The 16,942-nt window shown below is 44.8% G+C and overlaps 1 long non-coding RNA gene across 1 annotated transcript in view; it reads left to right on the forward strand.

Moving 5' to 3' along the window:
* The first annotated feature begins 4,759 nt into the window (after positions 1-4,759).
* Positions 4,760-16,942, forward strand: part of LOC149863619 (uncharacterized) — an 86,154-nt gene continuing 73,971 nt past the window's right edge. The window contains exon 1 of the long non-coding RNA XR_016442730.1: positions 4,760-5,684. This is a non-coding gene — a long non-coding RNA (uncharacterized LOC149863619). The remainder of the gene's footprint in view (positions 5,685-16,942) is intronic.

Genomic DNA, 16,942 nt, shown 5'->3' on the forward strand with positions numbered 1-16,942 from the left:
TCTTTCATTAACTTTTGCCCTCTACCTTCAAATACAGACATGCCCCATTATTCCAAATGTCTCTTTCCTTCCTTAGGAGAACAAATCAGCTTGGCTGGATTGCAGGTCAGTAGTCATGCCCTGGAATATGATTAGACCAGGAGTACTGGCTGGTCATGTAACCCCACTTCCTTTTATTTTTAGCTGTCCAGAGTGCACATGCAGAATGCTTTAGGTGAGGAGAAAGGAACAACCTGCCATACCCACTCATTCCCCTGTTCAGGGGTTTGTAAGGACTGGGTTGGCTCCAGAAAACCTGGCATTCAGTCTCCTCCATATGTTTAAGCACTGCTGGGTGCTCACTTGCTACTGAAAGCTGCCCTGCACTGTAGCCGGTGGAGTTGCCACAGCTGGCTTGCTGTACATCAGGCAAGACATTTTTCTCTGAGCGAGCCTGGCGGGGGGGTGTTGTCAACTCTCATGAGTCTCAGGATGGTAATTTTCTTAAAGCCCAAGCTACCAGTGTGTCATTAGAATCTCAGCTTTCATGTTTTAAAAGGATGTTTCAGCTATTATGGCTGTGAGAAAAAAGCAGGAAAACAGGACCTGAATGCAACTTACAGGTTCAAAAGCTGATTTTAAACCATTGTCAGGGTTATGATTGCCTTAGTCATGATTTTTGGGGATTTCAGGCTGACGGCATATCCTGAGTTTCTTTTATTTTGTCTACCTCTCCCAGTCCTGGAGGTCTGGTAGGTGAGGATAGTAGGAAGAAGAAGGAGCATATTTTATGAAGTAAATAAAAGAGAAGGGAATATGGAATGGTATTGCAATCTGTGGCTAGCATCTTGTGCAGGTAAGAAGTTTCAAGGGAACAGGTAGTGAAAATGGTTATGTAAAATGGCCAGAGACTTGACCCTGGTGTACAATTCAATGTCGTAACTGCTAAATCTACTAAAATAAGTTTCTACTAGTTTGTACTTCAGTTAGTCCCTCAGTACCAATACAGCTCAAGAAGAATAAGCTGGACTATATTTGACTTCGTACCATTGACAGACATATTGACTACATGTCAAATATAAGGGTTAGTTCTATTGTCAGATATACCTGTATAACCCCACCCCTGGATGGGGATAGAATTACTGAGGAAAACTTCGCCTTGGAGACTTCCAACAGGAAACCAGTTTGATTTTAAAAAAATATTTTCAGCACTGGTCATTAGAATAACAGGAGCGGATGGACTCAGGCCAGGAGTCCAACAGATTGCCATGGGGTCAGACATTAAGAATGACATGAGTAAGAGCAGTGGTCTGAGTTCTTCAGCGCTGATTCTCCTTGGAGTTGTGTATGGATGGATTTTACTGAGGGCTCATTCATTTCAGTTAGGCCCTTGTATTATACATAAACTGAACTAAGTATCACACCACCTCCTCATATGATTCTGTGCCTCATGGCACCTTATAAATCTTAATAATTTGTCAAAATCATCTCTGGTATAAATCAACTGAAATGAATAGAGTTGCCCCAGGGGTAACTGTGCCTTATTATATACTGCCTTGTGGAGTTAGTTAATTTAACTTATATTTTGGGAATCTATTTAAAGAACAGAAGGTAACATTCAACTCTTACTTCTACAGATTTCCAAATGACTTGGATGATGTCAGCCTATCAACAGCTGAGTGACAGTCTGGTGGCAGAATGCTATGATCTCTTTTAAGAGAGCTATTATTTACTGTGCATTAATTTTTATGTAATTTGTACTCTTAGCAAATGCAATGCATAACGGGTGAAATTCACCCTATATTAAGAGCTGGCATAAGTCCTAGACAAAACGCAAGTCCCCTTCAGCACAATAAGGCAGAAGTAGGGTTTAAGGTGTGCATAAACCTTGTACAGGATCCTTGCACAGGATTCAAGTCACCTTTTGTTCTCATCTTTGCTGTAATGTTGCTTCACCTCTCTCATGGCTTATATGATTATTCAATATTTACATATTTAAACTGGCTGGCTAACTGTTACTAAAAGTGGAAATGTAACTTATGGAGAAAAAACAAGAACCTAAACCTGCCCTTGTGAAATCCTGGATGTGGTTATTTATTTACTAGCAGTTTCAGAAAGATGTTTCTTACCGTTTATTTAAGACATCCACTCAGTGGTCTCTAGTGTCAGACTTCTTTCACTGCTGTGTTGATGCTTGGTTGTGCCTTAAAGTTTCACTTTTTGATGCAGCCTGAAACAGGGACTTTGATGGTTGAGAGTGCTGAAGGCACTAACTAAATAAAAAGTTTATCAGTAAATGCTCACTGCAGAATACCATGGCTACCCTCTTAAGCTAAGCTTTCTCATACACTCTTCACTTAACCCTTTCTTTACTTCAAGTTTTTTCATGACATTAATTGCATGAGAAAGAAGTATGGGGCAGATTCCCCAATAGTATTTGCATCTTGGTTCCTCTGAAGCTAACAGAACTATACCGGTGAGGATGACGCCTTCACGCTTTCATAGGATATGTTGTGGCAGGGGGGTAAAATAAAGAATTTAAGGGTAAAAACATTGTTGCAATAAAAATGTTACCGAGGTTTTTCTTCCTATATTTAGCTCAAAGTTGTTGTGATTAACAAAGCAACCAGTTATTTTTTTCCTTCATTCTCCAATTAATAAAAAGAAAAGCTGCCATTTCATCATTTCACTGCCTGAGAGCAGCGAAGGTTTGAATCATTTTACAGTATTTCTGTGTCCACTGGCAGAAGTAAATAGCCAATCCATCACAGAGCATGCACAGATCAACCTGTATCCTGCACCACATTCAGCATATACCATCAAGAGTTACCAAATATGTAAAAAATCCCAAATGCATCATTAATTTAAAAAATTTCAGATTTTTGAGGTTTCTCACACTTTTAGTAGGAAAAGGTTGCAGCCAGACAGAAGGGGAAATAACCAGGAGTCCTGTCATTTGAAGACCCCTGTGGGCGCACTGTTGGTTCGGTCCTACAACTCCAGCTAATCACTTTAACCCTCATCTAGCAAGAAGCATATACTTGCATATGTTCTCCAAATGACTGCAGGGAGATTATGCATGCACTAAAAATAAAGAATGTGCATACGTGTTTTTCTTGGATTGTTGCCAGAGTGCTCACAACCCTGAAGACTTTAGCCCTAAGACTGTAACAGCCACCAAACTCGTGTTAAAGGGATGTCTTCCTAGCGTGGCTGGCTGTTCTTTTGCATTCACTTAAGGGCAATGGAGCACTACTAGTGGCTTGTCTTCGTTGCTAAAAAAGCTGTATTTTTTTTCCTCAGGGTAACTAATGTGCATGAGCTATCCCCAGGTAAAAGCACACTGAAGACAAGCACTTTAGTTTTACTATGAGGTGAGGTCAGCACCACAAGCCTTTCTCTCCCCTCGACCTGCCTGTGGTTGACCTCATCTAGTTTACCTCACAGTAAAACTAAAGTACTTGTCTTCAGCATGTTTTTACCTTAGGAAAGCTCACACATATTACTTACCTCGAGGTAAAGAATAAAAATAAAACACAGCTTTTTTTTTTTTCCAGCAGCAAAGACAAGACTGGTGAGAGAATTGTTGCAGAAGAGTGCAGTGTCAGTGCTGAATGCCAGCCTAAGGAGCCAGCTGGTTAGCACTTGCATGGTTTCTTTACTCTCCCTGTTCTCTGAGACGCACTGTGTGAGGATCATAGAGCAAGTAAATATTACAAATCAAGCAGCTCCAACAATATGGTGCCTATGAATTTCAAGTAAAAAGAATGATCTCCTTCCTGGATTTCCTTCTCCTTGTGGAGAATTTGTGGTGACACAATGAAAGGGGCGGATATAGAAGCATTAGTTTTGTCTGTAGCATTGGCCTTGCTATGGAGAATGAAAAAGAGAGCAGAGCTCTCTTTAAGACTTGATCTAAATCCCAGTACTGTAAATTGTCTGTAACAACTGCAGGCAAGCCAAGCCCCCTCCCACATTAAACACACACATACTATATGGCCAAAGTAGTCAAACATCTGTGTACAAGATGTGTTTAATCCTACGCAGAACTGCAGATCCATCATCATCAGACATTCATATTACAGGTACCGTATGACTTTAATTTTACCAACAATCTACGAAGGGCTTAATTTCATAGTTCATTTTTTTTTATGTTGGCTAGTCCAAGGAGTCGGGGGGATTAGGGGGGAAGAGAGAAGAACTATATAAAAGGGGTAGGAAAAAGTTGTATGCCTTCAAACTCTTCCTTTAAACTCACTTCCTCTGTGCTCATATTCACTTGTTGCCAAGGGCAAAGCCCCGTGCAAAGTAGCACGTTCCAGCCTTCAGCTGGAAAAGTGAACCAGGAAGCCAGGGCACCTGAATGCCAGAGAAGCAAACAACATGCTGCCCGCTAGGGCTGTGAGCAGCTTCGGTTGCTGATTCGATCTGGCCTCATTCGGCAGCTGAATCTCCAAATCAAATCCGGAGACCCATTAATCTCTCCAAATTGAATCGGAAGACTCCAGTTTGATTAGGAAGATTCGATGATTCGGACATGGACGCATCTTTATATGTTTTTTCTACATACCTCAAGGTACCAGGCAGCTCATGAATTTTGGTATGCTGGGGCAGATGGAGCGTCCCATGGGAGTGTGGGGGCTCCCCAGAGGTCTGGGGGGGGCACTCCGCTTTGCACACCCCTACTGTCCACACACAAATATGACAATAAGACCCTTATATCCTGGTGGGAGGTGTATGGATCTGGACATTCAGGAGCAAACAGGTGCTACATTACTACCTCACAACAGGCAGGTGGTAAATGAGTGAAGCCTTTGTTCCACAGGGTGGTTTGCTCAGCATATTTGACACAACATTGGCCTGGGTAGAAACAAGCTATAGGTTGTGCCTGGGGTCTCCCCAAAACAAGGATAAAAGCTGAAGGTTAATTGTAACAGGCAATGGGCATATGACCTGGGTAATCCATGAAAAGGTAAGGTGCTGTAAGTGAAAATAAGAGTCATGAGCACATGACACAACTGCTAGAAGTAAAACTCTACTCCCGTAGTGCTTAATTTACTCTTGGACAAAGTCAGGACTAATCTTTTCATGCTTTTAAATGCAAGGGGTTACGAAACTTAGCCCACTGGTCTAGTCTACCACTTGCCTTCCACGTTGCTTTGGGCCCACAGACCAGTTTACTCTGTTTACTTTTCTGACTTCTCTTTCTCTGGGGTGATAGTGACTGGATGTCATCTCCTTGGAAGCCCAGCCCTTTTATCATCCTTTTAAGGACTTTGGTATCATGGAGAATGCCTGCTGCTTGATGGAAAAGTTCTGGACTTCCTGGGAAAAAGGAAACATCCAGCAAATATTCAGGCAGAATTAGATAAACACAGATGTCTAGAAATCATAGCAACTCAGAGAACAGCAAGCAGCCACCATCAGTGCCATTCCAAGGCCAAGGATCTAAACTGTAGCTGCATGAAGTCAAGGGACCAACTGCTGCTCAGATACTGGCCATGTCTCTCAGCTCTCTATGACAAGGACCTGGACCAGATCTTGTCAGGGAATGCCAGTGGTTAATAATAGCAAGGGCTACACAGTTGAAGTCCCAGAGAGCCAGGACTTCTTTGCCAGCCACAAGTCCGGGCATTTTCCCAAAGATCCTCAGTCTCCTCCTCTTGACATAATCCTGATCAGCAACAAGGGCACAGATTATAAGGGTAAGTGTGCATGGTTTTTTGGATTAGCTGTTTGTGCATGTCAACCTGTGATTAGCCAGTGTTTATGTTGCTGTTGTGTCTAGGGGCCATCATCATGGACAGATGAGTGAATGCTCCTTGGACTGCTCTCTTCACTTGCGAAAAAAAAAATAGCAGCCAAGCCTTATATGCAGAGTCCACCCTTCTCCCCACCCTGACTACTGCCTGGCTCAGACATGAACCCCAGTGGCTTCATGTATGAATTTGGTGCAATTGCATGTGCATCATGCTTCCTGTGTTTCATGCACCCCCTGCCCTGGCTCCAGCCATGCCAGATTCAAAAGGCTGAGTTTCTTGCTGCAGGAAACTGTTTACTACAGCAATGTACCCTTAGAGTTATTAGCAGAAGCAAAAGAGCAGAAAGCACCATTCTTCATTTTTTTTTTCCTGAAAAAAATGCAGGTGAACAGATGTACCATATTTCCCCACATAAAACACATGCCTATGTCCCAAAAATCAGCTGTTGGAAACTTGAGTGTGCATTATATACAAGAATTAGGAAAGAACAGTTTCTGCCACTTACCAGGAAAAAGGAAAAGTAAAATCTGCAGTGATCTACAGGAGCAAAATAATGAGCAGAAATGGCTCTTTGGCTGCGGCTGTTCAGTGCCTTAGTTCAAGGAATGATTCTTTTTCTTCATTCTGACTTTCAAAACCAATGTGCATATTTTATTCTGGGGCATGCTGTATGCAAGAAAATAGAATAAACTGTAATCAGTGGATATGCATCATTTCCCATCTCCTCTGTGCTACCACCAAGCACAGACCCAGTTGGTGCTAGCTTTGCTCAGGAAACTGAGGACTTGCAGTGAATGGTATACTCACCAGTGAGAAAACAGATGTAATGTGGGATCTAGTAATGGCTACCTGTGTAACAAGTTCAGAAAATCCAAATGGGAAGTACGCACACTACTACACTTACCGTTCGACTGGCACAGTCTCCTACAAAGAGTTGGCCAAGTGACTTTGAGTATTTTTTCAAAGCTGATCTACAGAAGCTGGCTTGTAGGCACCCTTCTCCATCTGTCAGGGAGATTGCACAATACTGGACTGTGGGATACTAATTCCCCTACTTTTGGCAAATACTTGGCAAGCCCAGTCCTATCCATGTTCTTTTTATATATATCAACTGAACGTCGCCTGTTTGTCTGTGCGTGGCTGCCACAATGCAATTTGCTTCAGGTTTATGCCTCAAGCTTTGTCTCTCTTGTCTTAGCTGTTTGTGTCCATGGCCTCAGAGGGTTATACTTCATTCTCTTCTGAGAGCTGTACCTAAAAATAATAATAATAATAATAATAATAAAAGAACAGAAGTACTTAAAACAGTGGATAGAAAGAAAGACAGCAGCAATGAATATACATCCAACATGATGAAGCCATGACTGGAGGGAGAAGTTCCACAAGAAATAGCTCAGACCCACAGTGTGATGCAGGCAAATCATTATTAAGGGGAAGTTTTGAATCAGGGTACTGCAAGTAAAGAGTGAAAGTACCTTCACCCCATGGTTCACCCTCTGAGATCATTGTCCCTGGGCTATAATTCAAAATAGCAGTCATTTGTGTTGATCCCTTCTGCCCACTATAGTGTTTACAGTAACAAAGTAACTCTTCAAAGTCCAGGGAAAAGATTGATGCTATGGAAAAAAGAGAATGGGTAAGTTTAGAGCTGAGCATAGATGGAAGCTGCCTTAGCCATGTTTCATTTTATCTCTAGTTTTTTACATAGTTAACTATCTTGTTAGCAACAAGTGCAACAACAAACATGCATAGGCAGGGCCTCATTTTCAGCACTTCTTGTCAGATCCTATATTTTACGTTTTTGAAAAATCTGTATTAAAAAGAATGTGAAGGATCCCTGCTGGCCTACAGTATGATGCTCAAAAATCTGCTTTCTTCCTGCAAACATCACTCCTCAGATTTTCACATGAGATTATTCACAACAATCAAGTATAGAAGTGGAATGAGCATCCTCAGTGAAAATGTGAGTATTCACAGAAAATGTATAGCAGCCTTTAGCTACACAAGACCTTTGTCACCTTCCTGCTACCACAGCGCTTTCCTCATACTTCTAGGTTTTTATCACCATGGTAAATATATAAAAGTATTTTTTTCATAGAAAAAATGAAATTTTATACAAAAGGTCAGTTCTGCTAAAACCTCTTTTTTCGCCTTCATTTTTACTCATTCAGCATTTGAATGGAAGAATATCAGGTCGATTACTGCATTGTGCTGTGTCAGTGAAAGAGAAACATTCCTCCTTCCCTAAGACAATGTCTGGCATTCAGTCACCCCCCCCCCAAGCATTCGGTCTTACATGTCATCAGTTTATGGATAAAGTACTCCTAATTACACACTTCTCTTCAAGACAAAAAAAACCCCCTTGCTGTATAATTTTGGCTCTCAAAATGCAGCATTTCACATCCTGATTTGATTTTTTTTGTTGAGGAATTTAAAAAGTAAGTCTGACTAATCTTTGAGTAAATTAGTTTACAAAAAGTGAGCCCTCTTATTCCCCCATACTTACAAATAACTTAAGCAAAGACAAAATAAACGTGTATTGTAATTAATATTTTAATTTACCAAGAAAGGAGCTAAATAGCGATTAAACCCCTTTATACCTCCTCCTTCCCCCTGATAATAATGAAACTAGGCAATTTCAAGACAAGCAGTGCAGCCAGGAGTTTAATGTCGTTGATTAAGAACATGTTTCCATAGTGGCCATTATGGCTCTCTTTAAAAGAGGAAAACAGAACTCAGGCTTATTTCGTTTTAGATCTACAGGGTTTCTTTTGCCTCCATAAGATGACAAGAAAATGTTTAGGGATAATTAAAGGCAATTAGGCTCATCAAGGCTCATTTCTGGTCTAGCTCCACTTCTTCTCCCCACAATGCCTGCTAATTGCTGCTTCAACAACCCAAGTGTTTTTTTGCTTCCACAAACGTGACTATTTGGTCATTACCAGCATTTGACAGCATGAATAAGGGACTCCTGATTAGTTCATTTTTTTTAAAAACAAAGGAGTTATACTTCACATGCTATTGAATTTGATAATAATAATAAAGAAATAATAAATTAACACTGAATTTCTGTAGTACCTTCCATGAAAGGATCTCAAAGCTCTTTGCACACATTAGTGACTTAACCCTCACAACACTTCTCCACGTTGGGTATCATTATTTCTATTTTACAGAGTACTAAGTATGGCCACAGAAAGGATCGGTGGCAAGTTTAATGTAACAAAGCCAAGAACAGAGATACTGGGTTATAATACTGGTTCTTGATCAATACATAGAATAAAGAGGTGATATTGAGACTCATGAATATATCTTCTATATATAGTTTCCTCTATTGTATCTATTTTTATTCAGCAAGGACCAGATTGTTAAAGATATTTAGCTGCTTAGATTTCAGAAGGGCCCTGGGGAAATCAGTGGGAGCCAGGCACCTAGAGCTAGATCTATAAAAAGGTTTAGGGAGCTGTATGTTGCACAGAGCTAACAGAGAGCTGCATGCAGGCTAATCTCAGCAGGGCAATGCTTACTTTAGGCACCTAAATCTAAAACTGTGAACTTCAAAATCCTTGCTCAGTTTCCACCAGAAAACACTAGGAGCTTAAATATCTGCATATGGACAAGCCCCAAATTGCCTAATTCTTAATAATTCTGAGCACCTGGGTGCCTAACGCATGTCTAAACCCCATCAGGATTCACACACAAGGCCTTCATCTGTCTGGCAGATTCATTAGGTGCTCTCAGTGAAGCCAACCAGCTATGGTTTCACATAAAACATGACAAGAGAAGAGAAGAGAAAGTGTTGCTTTTGCTTTCCACAAGCTGTTTGAGCAACCATATTTCTTCCAGATTCGGATCCAGCCACCATCTTTCACAACCATCTTTCTTAACCTTTGGGCTGGCTACTGCAATGTGCTCTATCTACATGGTGTTGCCTGCAAGGACCATGTGGAAGTTGCAGCTAGTGCAGAACACAGTGGCCTACTTTCTGATGCAGTGGGTCACCAGGAACACATTGTTTTAGTGCTCCAGAGTCTGTACTGACTTCCAAGGGCATTCTGGGTGCAACCCAAGGTCCTGCTTTGGATCTATAAGGTTCTTGATCGTCTAGACCTAAGAGAGTACCTAAAGGACACAGCTATAGGACCCCTTTCTCCCTTATGTTTCACCTCAGTCCTTGAGATTAGCCAAGACCTACTTCTTTCAAATATGTTCTGTGCACTAAGTCTGCTTGGCAAAAAGCATGTGGGATGTCACTCTTGGTAGTCACTCTACAGCTCTGGAATTTCCTCCTCTTTGTGGTCCATCAGAGCCTGAGCCAGGTTATCTTTCATAAGCATTGTAAAGGTCATGGGGTTAAGTTTGGAGGCATTAGCTGTATAGTTTTTTTCTATTATATAAGATTTTATTTTGATATTGGCATCCGTCTTTATTTTTATCTGTTTTCTTTATTGTAAACCACCTTGAGCCTCTTTTGGGGGAGGGCAACATATAAATCTAATAAGCAGATAAATGAATACTATGGGAAATTTTGGTTCAATTTCCTCTTCTGCAAGCCTATACTTAAACTGGCATCTCCCACCGCTTAGAAGAGTGCCCTAACTGTGGCAGAATGCCATCTCTGTCTCTCCCCAAACTCCGCTATCAGGCAGTTGACCAATCTGACAATGTGGTTACCATGGTCACTGCCAGGCCAATACACTGTTTACCAAGAAACTGTTTGAAGGTTTTAAAAAGCATTGAATGTTTGCACTCAGGGCAATTACGCTTCCAAGTGTGTGTTTTCTGAAGTGGTCTAATGGATAGGGCAATGAACTTTGAGGGGGAGGGGAGTTAAGTTTATCACACAGTTCTTTAGTTGCATGCAAGTTGTTGAAATGTAGTAATACTTAAATTTGAAATTGGGGTAATTTTCCCTTGATTTTAAGTGGAGCTGGATTGGGTCTTTGTACTGTACTGTTTATTTACTCTATACGGTACATCTCTAGTTTGTCCTTGTTTGGTTTCCTTGCAATGCATTAGAGAAATTGCCTGAGCTGTGTAATCATTAAGAACAGTTACAAGTATGCAAAAATTCTACAGTCTGGGGGAAGGGGGAGAGAGAAGATGGCACATTCCTCAGTGAATAAAGCCAACCAACGCTTAGCAGGTGAAGCTGCTGAGCTCTATACACTTGTAAAGAAAGTAAGAATAAGAGCCAGTTATACATGTGGGTGTAAATCAGAAAACCAAATCTTGTCTCAAATATTTTAATAGCACTCCACTTTCTTTCTCCATCTGAAGGCTGTTGTGGGGGGGGAATAACAGAAATGTAAACTGTATTTCTTGTTTCCATTACCTACAATCCATAATATCTACTCTCCTTATCTTGCATTCCCCAAAGGGTTTTCAGTTGCATCTGATACAGTAAGTACTAACACATAGACATCTTTTGTAATGTCCTGATGCAAAAAGTGTCTTGTTCAAACCAAGTTTGTGTCTGTCTGAGACTTAGGTTCTCAGCTCTGAACTTGCTCAGTTCATTCAGGCAATACTTTCACACAGAGAAGGGATAAAGTCTTAAATATGAAATTTCAATTTCAGTGAGTAGGGGAGTGTTTTCATTAGAGTTGGATCTGAATATAGCAAATTGGTTTGGTTCCAACACTAGAATAGTTCTGCTTATATCCGTTCTTGAAGGGTTACAGCTCTGGGTGATGGAAAGTAATGAGAGGAGATGATCTCTGCTTATCTCTGCCTCGTACCTCTTTTGTAATATCCTTCCTTTTTAAAATGAATTCATAATAATGCAAAACAACCACTTGACAGTATGTTGCCTTGTGTCTCTTAAATTGTGACATGTATACTTATATTGAAATCTCCTCAAAACAGGGACTTTGAGCAGTGTCAGTTAAGGGATGGAGAAAGAAAAAAAGTGAAAAAAACTCATTAATTGATTTCAAAAAATATTTTTGTTCTGGTTTTTGTCCTGGTTTACATGTGTTTGTGTAGTGTGCATAGAGGTGATTGTATATAATAGTTTAAAATGAAGTCTTACTTTTGTATAATGTGTGTGTTAGGGGATGGGTATAGGTTTGTGGGGGGCTGTGGGTGTGTGGGGGGGATAGGTGTGGGGTTGTGGGGTAAGAGAGCATGTGGGTATGTGTGGATATATGGGATGTGGGTGGGTATGGGGCTTGTGGGAGATGTGTGTGGGGGAAGGGTGGCTGGGGCATGTGAGGGGGTGTGGGGGGGTCTATGTGCACAGTGCAAGGGGGGTGTGGGTGCATGTGTATGGTGGGCTGAGCATGTGGGACTCACCCTATGAAAACACACACACCCCTATGAAAACGTGCACACACACACACGCACGGTACCAGTGCTGCCTCATGCTCCTGTGGTCCAGTGATGCAGCCAGGAACCATATGGTGCTGAAGCAGTGAATGGGCAGGAAAGCAGGGAAATGACTGGGGGTGGGGTGGGACAAGGCTGCTGGGTCCTGCTGGCTCCCCCTGCGTCCTAATGCCCCTAGCTCCTGTCATCTTTGACAGGCAGCCAGGAGCAAATAAACATTAATTTACTAAATGTTTTAGGGGCCTTGTGGGCTGGACAGAATGACCTGATGGGCTGGATGTTGCTCGCAGGCCATACTTTGTCCACCCCTGGCATGGGGGGATGTGGTTAGGGAAGGCACTGAATCTCCAAGCCAGGATAAGCTGCCAGACAATCCTGGAACCTTCAGGACCCATGTGGGGACTGGCCAGCCACCTCCTTGTTTAGGGGATTAGGACCCTTGAATTTTACAGCCTGGACTGAGTGTGTGTCATTGCCAGAATCACAGGGCATCTGCAGAAAGCCCCAGGGAATTTTGAGATTACTTGAGCAGGTGAAGCAGAAGCAGTGGTCCCAAGCCTCTGAAGTGTGTGTGAGAGAGAGCTACATGCACACAACTGCACATTTGTGCATCCGTTGCTGCTTCCATCCATCCATCTACCCACCCTTCCAGCCTTCAACCCACCCCCTTGCAACCAGACCATCACTCACCCATGGATACTGAGACCCCAGTGAGCACTGCTACAGACCATGGGTGAACTTGGCCCATCCACCGCCACTAGCCAAACCCAGGCACAGAACTGGCACTACGGGGAAATAAAGGATCTTGTCACCATCTGGGGTGAGGGAGACATCCAGTACCAGCTCCAGATAGGGCATCGAATCAGAGATGTCTTGAAGTGCATTGCCCAGCAGATGCAGGTGAAGGGTCACAACAGAAACTGGGAGCAGTGCCTTGCTAAGACCACACTGATGAGAAGACATTATTATCACATGCTTTATTTCTATTAAGTGGTCTGGGATCTGGGAGCAGATCATGCTGATCTACCAGAACCTATCCCATATCCTCAGCAAGAACAGGGCAGATACCGCCCCAGTGTCCATGGGACCAGGGATGTTCCAGAAGAGTGGCTTGCAGGCACCGTGCTGGAGGAGGAGGAGATGGAGCAAGGCCCGGCCCTGTGATACCATTCCCTACACAGATGCTATGGCTACTCCATATCAAGTCATCTCACATATCTCTGCACCCCTCCCAGAAAAATGGAGCATGTACCAGCCTCCCCAGTCCTAATGCAGTGGCTGCTGTGCTGGCATGATCCTCAGGACCTGTGGCCAGTTCTCCTGGCACTTCTCTCAAGTCAGACCATGTGCATGGGTGCTATGCAACCCATGATGGTAAGATTCACCCCAGGTGTACGACCAGGATGGGGGCCCAGGCCTCAGGGGAAAAGCATAGCCCCTGGGGTGGGAGGAGGAAGGGGCAGCTGAGGAAGCCACTGCAGTCATAGCCCTCTCTCAGAGGGTTGGGGCTGGAAGGCAGGGTCCAGGAATGCTGAGGCATAAGGGGAAGGGTGAATCACCTGCTTTCCCCCACTCCTGTCCTCCCCAGCTGAAGCATGAAGCCCTGTTAACATGCCAGTTCCTCTCCCCCGTGAGCTCTTGGGCATTTAACAGAGCATGTCCCATTCAGTGGGATCCTAAATCTGCCTAATTCACATGCCCTTGCCATTTCTGTCAGGCCCATGTTGTGTTCCATGGGAGACTTGAACCTACACACAGATATCCTAAGCACTTGCACATAAACAGCTTCTCCACCCCCAAGGTGATTATAGAAAGGCATTGGTGACATTTATTGAGCTGAGCAGGCAAAAGGGTTTTTTCAGACAGGAACCCCAGGTCAGGGACTGGAGAGATCATGCAGCTATATCTGACAACTATTGCAGGAATGAGAAAAATTCCCCTTTGTCAAAAAGCCCCCAGATCTTCCTCACTCCCTGCCACTCCTGGAAAGGGACACATGTGATGGAAGGATTCCCATGTGGAAACTGTTATCAAAGCCACTTGGTTCTTGCTGCCAGGGTGACTCCTGGGTTGTGGATTTGGAGAGGCTGGCAAGCAGCCCAACAGCACTTTGCCCCCTCCCCTCTGATCCAGTGCATGGGTGAGGTCCAATGGGTGCTGGCTGATTCAGATCCTCCTGGCACAGGCTGTACTGTCCCCTCAGGGAAACCCCCACTGCCGCTTCCACAGTTGTGGGCCCATCCCAGCCCTGGGCATACCCCCTCAACCTTCCCCCTCCCCTGCAAGATAAGCAACCCCTTCCCTTCTCTGCAGGCTCTGCATATGTGTGAGGAAGGCCAGCTCACAGTGGCTGGCTTGGTGAGTCCAGGATGAGTGGCTGAAGATCTGCTGAGTGAATGAAAGTTGTGTATATAAGGCACTGGCAAAATGAAGAAGAAATGTTACAAGCTCCGGTTGCAGCCTCTGAGCCCAGGCCATGCACTGTGGACTCCTGTCACCAGAGGCTGTTAGACCATCACGACCAATGTATCAGGCCGTGTATGGGGGAAATGGACAGGCCAAGGGGTGTTTACACCCGGCTGCTGGGTTGCATGCCTGGGGGTTCCAACTTGCTACCTGCTGTCTGGAGAAGAGCTGAGAGAGTCACAACCCCAGCACAGGGAGTTAATGCATATGGTCCTGGACCACTGCTGATCATCCTGTAGGCCAGGGCCCCCAAGCAGGTCCAGGTCAGTCCTGAAGGGGCACCTGAGCACTCCGAACAGTTCAGAAACCGCTTGTTCTGACCACCCAGGTTGCTGGGCTAGCTTCTGGCAGCAGACCTGGTGGCCCCAGTTCATCTACCCCACCGCACTGGGAGGCGTAGTTGGAGAACTCTTCCACTCCCCATGGCCCCACTCCTGGCTTGGGTCCCACTGCAGTGATAGGCAGCCTCTGCAGTGATAGGCAGTCCCTTGGCTGGGTCAGCTGCATGACATGGGTCCCAGGTGTTTACAATGGCCACAGGTCCATGGTTCTTGAAGGGTAAAATGTGACCTCAGGTATGAGGGACCAGGGGTCCAGTGTGGGAGGGCCAGCAGTCTTTAGTGCTCTCTCTCAGGCAGATATTGGCTCCAGGGTCATGCAGCTGTCCAGTTCTTACTTAGGGTGTGCGAAGCTTCAGTCCCTGATTTGATTCAGCCCAATTTGGTGGCTGAACCTCTGAATCTGAATCGAATCAGAGGACCCTTTACTCTGTCTGAATCGAATTGGAACCCTCTGGATCAATTTGGAGAGATTTGGAAAGATTCAGTGATTTGGACATAGATACATACCTCTAGGTAGCAGGCAGCTTGTGAGTGCTGCAATGGTGGGGCTCATGGAGTGTCCTACAGGAGTGTGGGGGGAGGGCCCAATGGACTCCCTGGCAGACCCACCAAGTGAGGCATACACTGCTAAGCATGTGTGGGGTCCCCCCGCACTCCAGTGGGATGCCTCCATCCGCCCCAGCATCACAGCATTCATGAGCCACACTGGTACCTTGAGGTATGTAGAAAAAACATTTACGGCTGTGTCCATATCTGAATCACCGATTCTCTGAATCAGCATTGAATCTTTAGATTTGGATTTGGCCAAATTGAATCAGGGACAGTGATCTGAGTCAATGAATCCAATCGCTGTCCCTGATTCAGGCTGAATTTGAATGGAATAAGTCCTGCTTCGCACACTCCTAGTCTAGTGTTGACTCTGGAGCCCTGAAAATAGGGGGCCTGGTCAAAAGCCCCCTATGCCATGCCTCTTCTCCAAGGTTTCATGGTTGTTGAGTTCAGGCCCATGGCTCCTGACACCAATCCCCCTTCTATGTTCTATCGTCTGTTCTCAATGCCCCTCGCTCCCCACCCCACTGCTATCAAAGTTTTGCTGTTTTGTGTGAATTGGGAATTGGGGAGTAGGCTAGGACATGAGCAGTGTTCCACAGGTTTTCTTTATTAAATGCAGGGAAAGTATGGCAACTGCAATATTTTGGTGTGTGCCCCTGGGGTTGGGGTGGGGAAGGGGGACAGTGCCCAGGCAGCCTGGGTTGTGGGCATCAGTTCCCATGATGCAGAGCCAGAGGATCCTGTGGCAGGTGACCCATGTCAGGGCATAGATGCTCAAAGCCACTGGGTCCTATTCATTTGGGGAGGTTTCCCGGTTCACACAGTTGAGGCAGCTGTTGGCCAGGGTTTCATAGATCTGGACAGCCTGTGGTGGTGCAGATGGGGCCACATACATTGGCAGTAGATTGGCCTTCTCCCCTGTGCCTGTGCTCTGTGTGCTTGTGGTGCCAGTCCAGGTCCATAGTTGAAATGTTCCCCAGAAAAAGGCCTAATGATCAGGGAAAGGTAGGCCGGGCCCCCAGATGGGGGTGGGGGCTGGGGGGGCGATATCACCAATGACAAAACTGGGGGCCCTGGGAGCATAGTGCCTGTTCTCCATAAGCCTGGGGAATAGGGAGTTGCTCAAGAGGCAGGCATTGTCCTCACTGGTCACGTGAAAGTTGGTGGCCCAGTTGTGCCATGGATGCCTGGGGTGTGTGTGTGTGTGTGAGTGCACACTCACACACGCAGAACCCAGGTGTCAGGGACGGAGCGCGCGCACACACACACACACACACACACACACACACACACACACGATGGGTGCAGGGCATGCTGAGTGGATGTGGGGGTGCCTTCACAGTTTCATAGTTAGTAGGGGCGGAAGGGACCTGAGCAGATCATCAAGTCCCACCCCCTGCCATGGCAGGAAAGAGTATTGACCAAGGTGTTTGTCTAGCCTGGTCTTAAAGACCCCCAAGTAGGAGCCAGCACCACTTTGCTTGGAAGTTGGTTCCAGACCCTAGCCGCCCTGAC

The sequence above is a fragment of the Crocodylus siamensis genome, chromosome 5, assembly GCF_052110815.1.
Source record: "Crocodylus siamensis isolate JL-2025a chromosome 5, ASM5211081v1, whole genome shotgun sequence".
NCBI lineage: Eukaryota > Metazoa > Chordata > Crocodylia > Crocodylidae > Crocodylus > Crocodylus siamensis.